Source organism: Lathyrus oleraceus, chromosome 4 (assembly GCF_024323335.1).
Source record: "Lathyrus oleraceus cultivar Zhongwan6 chromosome 4, CAAS_Psat_ZW6_1.0, whole genome shotgun sequence".
NCBI lineage: Eukaryota > Viridiplantae > Streptophyta > Magnoliopsida > Fabales > Fabaceae > Lathyrus > Lathyrus oleraceus.
In genome coordinates, this window is record NC_066582.1 from 187,170,641 (window position 1) to 187,175,983 (window position 5,343).

The 5,343-nt window shown below is 36.4% G+C and overlaps 1 non-coding gene across 1 annotated transcript; it reads left to right on the forward strand.

Moving 5' to 3' along the window:
• The first annotated feature begins 1,730 nt into the window (after nucleotides 1–1,730).
• LOC127077062 (small nucleolar RNA R71) lies at nucleotides 1,731–1,837 on the forward strand. The gene has a single exon (XR_007787047.1). It is a non-coding gene; the product is annotated as a small nucleolar RNA R71 (small nucleolar RNA).
• The last annotated feature ends 3,506 nt before the right edge of the window (nucleotides 1,838–5,343 follow it).

Consider the following 5,343-nt stretch of genomic DNA (forward strand, 5'->3'; position numbering starts at 1 on the left):
GAGTTCATGGTAACTTAATTGTTTTTATAATTTCTTCTTGTTCTAATTCTCTAACACATTCATCAATGATATCTAAGGCATAACACGCGTCTCCCATCATAGGTTCCATAAGAAATTTCGAAAGTATAAATTCTATTTTCTCGTCACCTACCTCAAAGGTCAACTTTCCTCTCTTGACATCTATTATGGCTCCTGCAGTTGATAAGAATGGTATACCTAGAAGGATTGGTATATCGTTGTCCTCTTTGATGTCCATGACAACAAAATCAGTAGGGATAAATAACTGACCTATCCTAACAGGGACATCTTCTAAAATGCCTATCGGATACTTAACAGATCTATCGGCTAACTGAAGTGACATCTTAGTGGGCTGTAATTCTCCTAAGTTTAACCTCTCACAAACTGCTAAAGGCATTAGACTCACACTAGCTCCTAAGTCTAGAAAATCTTTTTCGATGACATGATTACCCAAAAGGCAAGGAATGGAGAAATTTCCAGGATCTTTATCTTTCTTTGCTAATTTGTCCTCGGAAATAGCATTACATTCCAAAGGCTTCGGATCGTCAAGTCTACGTTTGTTGGTAAGGATGTCTTTGAGAAACTTTGCATAAGAAGGTATTTGGGTGATGGCTTCTGTGAAAGGGATTTCTACACGAAGTTTTTCTATAACTTTAATAAACTTTTGATACTGGTTATTGATCTGGGTTTGTTTGAGTCTTTGTGGATATGGTATAGGTGGTTTATATGGCGGGGGTGGTACGTAAGTTTTATCTTTAGGTTCTTCTCCTTTCTCTCAACCTTCCTGGTTTTCTGGTTCCTCTGGTTCCTTTACTTCGTATGTGGGTTTGGTACATTCCTTAGAAGTTTTAGGTTCACTCAATCTTGGGTTTGGTGGCTCATCATAAGCGTTCCCACTTCATAGGGTAATGGCATTGGCTTGCCCTCTCGGATTCTGTTGAGGTTGCTCAGGGAATTGTCCTCTAGGTGTGGTTTGAGGGGCTTGGTTTAAAGTTACCTGAGAGATCTGGGTTTCAAGCATCTTAGTATGAGTAACTATTTGGTCAACCTTGGTTCCCAACTGAGTAATCAATTCGTTAACATGAATGTTTTGGTTCATGAACTCCTTGTTTTGTTGAGTTTGAGCAGTGATAAAATTTTCCATAATTTTCTCAAGGCTCAGCTTTGGTGGCACAGGTTGCATAGGTTGATTTGATCTTGGGGCTTGGTAACTAGGTCTCGGAGGTGCATTATTTTGGATAGGGTTATTGTTCTTATAGGAGAAGTTCGGGTGATTCCTCCATCCAGGGTTATAAGTATTCGAGTATGGGTTCCCTTAGGTGTAGTTCACTTGCTCGGAGTGGGTTTCGTTTAACAGATTGCATTCTGCAAATTGGTGTCCTTTGGTTCCACATATCTCACAATCCGACGAGACTGCGGCTACAGTATTCGGGTTTATGCACATATGTTCAACTTTGAGGGCTAATGCGTCCATTTAAGCTTGCATCATGTCTATAGAGCTTAGTTCATGCACTCCTCCTTGGGCTTCCTTCTTCTCTATTGTCGCTCGTTCGACTCCCCATGATTGATGGTTTTGAGCCATATCTTCGATGAGGGCACTGGCTTCAGGATAAGGTTTGTTCATCAGAGCACCGTCTGCGGCAGCGTCGATGGTCATCTTGGTGTTATAGTGAAGTCCATTATAGAAGGTTTGAATGATTAACCAATTTTCTAAACCATGATGTGGGCATGCTCGTAACAACTCTTTATATCTCTCCCAAGCTTCGAACAGTGATTCTCCTTGGTTTTGGGTAAATCTAGTTATATGGTTTCGAAGAACGGCGGTCTTACTTGGGGGGAAATATCTAGCAAGGAATACTCTTCTAAGGTTATCCCAAGTCGTAATGGAATTAGGTGGAAGGGAATCTAACCATGATATGGCTTTATCTCTGAGGGAAAAAGGGAATAATCTTAAACGTATTGCCTCAGGAGAAGCTCCATTGGTTTTAAAAGTGTCTGCTAATTGAAGAAAGATTTTTAAATGTTGGTTTGGGTTCTCAATAGCGAGACCTGCGAATTGTCTCTGTTGCACTAGTTGCAACAGGGATGGTTTAAGTTCGAAATTATTAGCTGGGATGGTGGGGTTTACTATACTAGAACTAGGTTCTTCATTGGATGGTTAAGCGAAATCCTTAAAAGGTCTTTGGTTTTGATCTTCGGTCATAGCTCTCTTAATTCTATGAAAGAATAAACGTGCGCGAGCGTAACGTTCAGGTTCTGCTAGAGGATATACTAAGCTTAAACTTTCGGTGCTGCGAGTTCTTCATATTGACCGGCGGGAAATAACCAAAGTCTAAACGATATAACAACAGGAAAATGAAATTTGACGAAATTGGTCCCCGGCAACGGCGCCAAAAACTTGATGCGTGCTTTTCGCAAGTATACGAACGCGTCAGAGTAATATAAAAGATTGTCGAATCCACAGAGACCAAGTGTCAATCTATCGTTATTTATTGTTATGGTGTTTATCAAAGGCAATCAAAATAGGTATTTTTAGAGTATGCAATGGAAAGTAAAGTATTGAATAAAGTTCAATTAATAAAGACAGGGTCGAATGTAATTCACATAATCAATCAATAATCCAAGTACTTGCTAATAGAACTACTTATGGGCAGTGTTTCCTACTTTGAAAAGAACTAATTTAACAGGAATTGTCGCTTTCGCGTATTCAGAACCGAGTTGTACTCCCTAATCAAACCCTCTTATTGTCACTTATAAAAAGGCGCGCATTGTGTTAGAGTAGTAAACCTATTTTTAAGAAATATAGTATCTTGACTAAGTTGAAAAGTATTATAACCTGGATTTCTTAACCAAAAGAGGTTCTCACGAACCAGACTCTAAACTTATAAACGCGTCCGAAAATAGTTTTAAAATCTCTTTTCTTCTTAAGTTAAAAACTCCTAATGAATTAAACAAAGCGCTTTCACTGTTTTTGAAATAGTTAAAAACAATTAAGTTTAAAAAGACGTTGGACGGCTTTCGATCTTACCCAACGGAATTGAAGTGCGGGAAAACTTAAGTTGAAAGTCAAAATAGCCCTTAAGTGTTTCTACGAACAATTGTACGGATTATCGGTTCGACTACGATCCTTACATTCTAACCTTATAGATTTAGTTAGACATAGTAAAGTAAAGGTGCATTAATTTAAATAAAAGTAGTGTGAATGCGGAAAGTAAATAAAAGTAAAGCGAGTGCGAGAAATAAATAAAGTAAAGCGAGTGCGGGAAATAAATAAAGTAAAGCGAGTGCGGGAAATAAATAAAGTAAAGTGAGTGCGAGAAATAAACAAAAGTAAAGCGAGTGCGAGAAATAAATAAAGTAAAGCGAGTGCGGGAAATAAATAAAGTAAAGCGAATGCGGGAAAATAAATAAGATAAAGACAAGTAATAAAAACCTGCTCCAATCGGAGGGTTGAATAAATTGCAAAGCGGAAATGAAAATGGCGGTAGGATTAACTTCCTTCCAAAGTGCTCCAAACTCGATTACAGACTCGGTCACAAAACTCGATTACACAATTGTGGTAACACTCCAATTCGAAGCGATTACCACTTTAAAATACTGAATATATGCCTAAGTGAAACAAAGTTTGCTCTAAGTTTGCCTCTGCTCTAAGTTTGGATGCCTAAACAAGTGATTTCGAGTTTCTATTTATAAGCAAGTAAAAAGATGGAAATGACAAGGATGTCCTTCAACTTGAAAATGGGAGGGAAAACTTTCCTCTTGTGGCGCCCGCCACAAGGCCAATCTGAGGCGCCTTAGTGGAAGTAGTGGGGAACGTGGCAGTTGAGGGAAGTTGAGCTAGGACACGTCATGGCAGGGTCTATGGCGCCAGCCACAGTGGGAGCCACAAGTACAAAATGCTGAATTTTAGGGTTTTTAGCTCTTTTTCACTCCTTTTCTCGATCGGGGCTCTGATTAAAGTAAAAATCTGAAAACAAAGAGAAACATAGTAATAACACAATAAAATGACAATAAAACTACTAAAATGCATGCGAAATCGGAGTCGAAAATACGGTGAATTTCAGTGTTATCAACAAATATAACATGATATGTTAGACCATGTAATATAACAAAATTGTTCCAACGTAAATGAATTTGTTGGTTGATAAGTGGCAACACGGTGACGGTAGACTTCCGCGAGAAGAAATTCACATTTTATTTTTGAAACAATTTCACTATATTAAAAAAAACACTTGTTTATAGTATACAATATTGGTAAGCACTTGTTTAGAGTATACAATATTGACAACCGGTAAGTAATAAATGAACAACGATGAAACGTAAACTCAAAATACATAATCAATAACATGAAAATATTGATTTATACAATTGGAATATCAAAGGATCATAATTTTAGAACCTTAATATAAAATAAAATAAAAATCAAATTCAAATTGAATCAGATGTGGGTGGTTCTGATACCACTTGTTAGATTTGTTCATAACCTTATTATTTCTATTGATATAGAAATCAAGAACAGAACTCTAAAATAATCCCTATGAATCGATAACCCATATCAGAATTCAACCAGAGATTAAAAATGGAAGCATACCTGAGTTTGCCAGTGTGAATCACCGAAGGTTTGCAGTTATTTGATCTTTCAATTTATAGAGTTTTCTCATGACTCCTTGAATCTCCTCTAATGGGGATGAAGAGAGAATTTTTCTGATGAGTTATTTTCACGTTGTCTACAAATGGGACCATAATCCCCTATAAATAACCTTAGGCTTATTTCTTAATTTTTAATATTCTAATTTGACTTATCATCAAATTAGATATTGACTTATAGTATCTACACAATAATCTCATATTTTATGATATTTATATTTTTAACCACATACTTAATATTAATTAGACAACTACAGTTTTGACTAATTAAATAATGGTTCTAATACATGCAATATTATATTTGTGAACTAAAAATTCTAACAAATATGACCTTTTAACTACTATTCAATTTCCTAATATACACTCTAATGTATAATGTTTTACAAAATTTCATCACTTGTCAAATTCTTTTATCATCATCTTTATTATTTACAAAACAAACCAGTCCATTTATGGCCACCTCTCTCCATTAACATGAGAATCATTTACTCATTTCTATCTCATGCAATTCACGGGAACCAAGTTAGTTCTAATCTAAACACACACTATATATAACAACATCAAAGGGTTTGGTTCTAATGAACGATGTTGCACCGTCAACAAAACTAGTTGAGCTACAAAAAGTTACTACCGCAAGAGTTTAACTAAAAGCACGACACCAACCTCTTGTTTTAAATA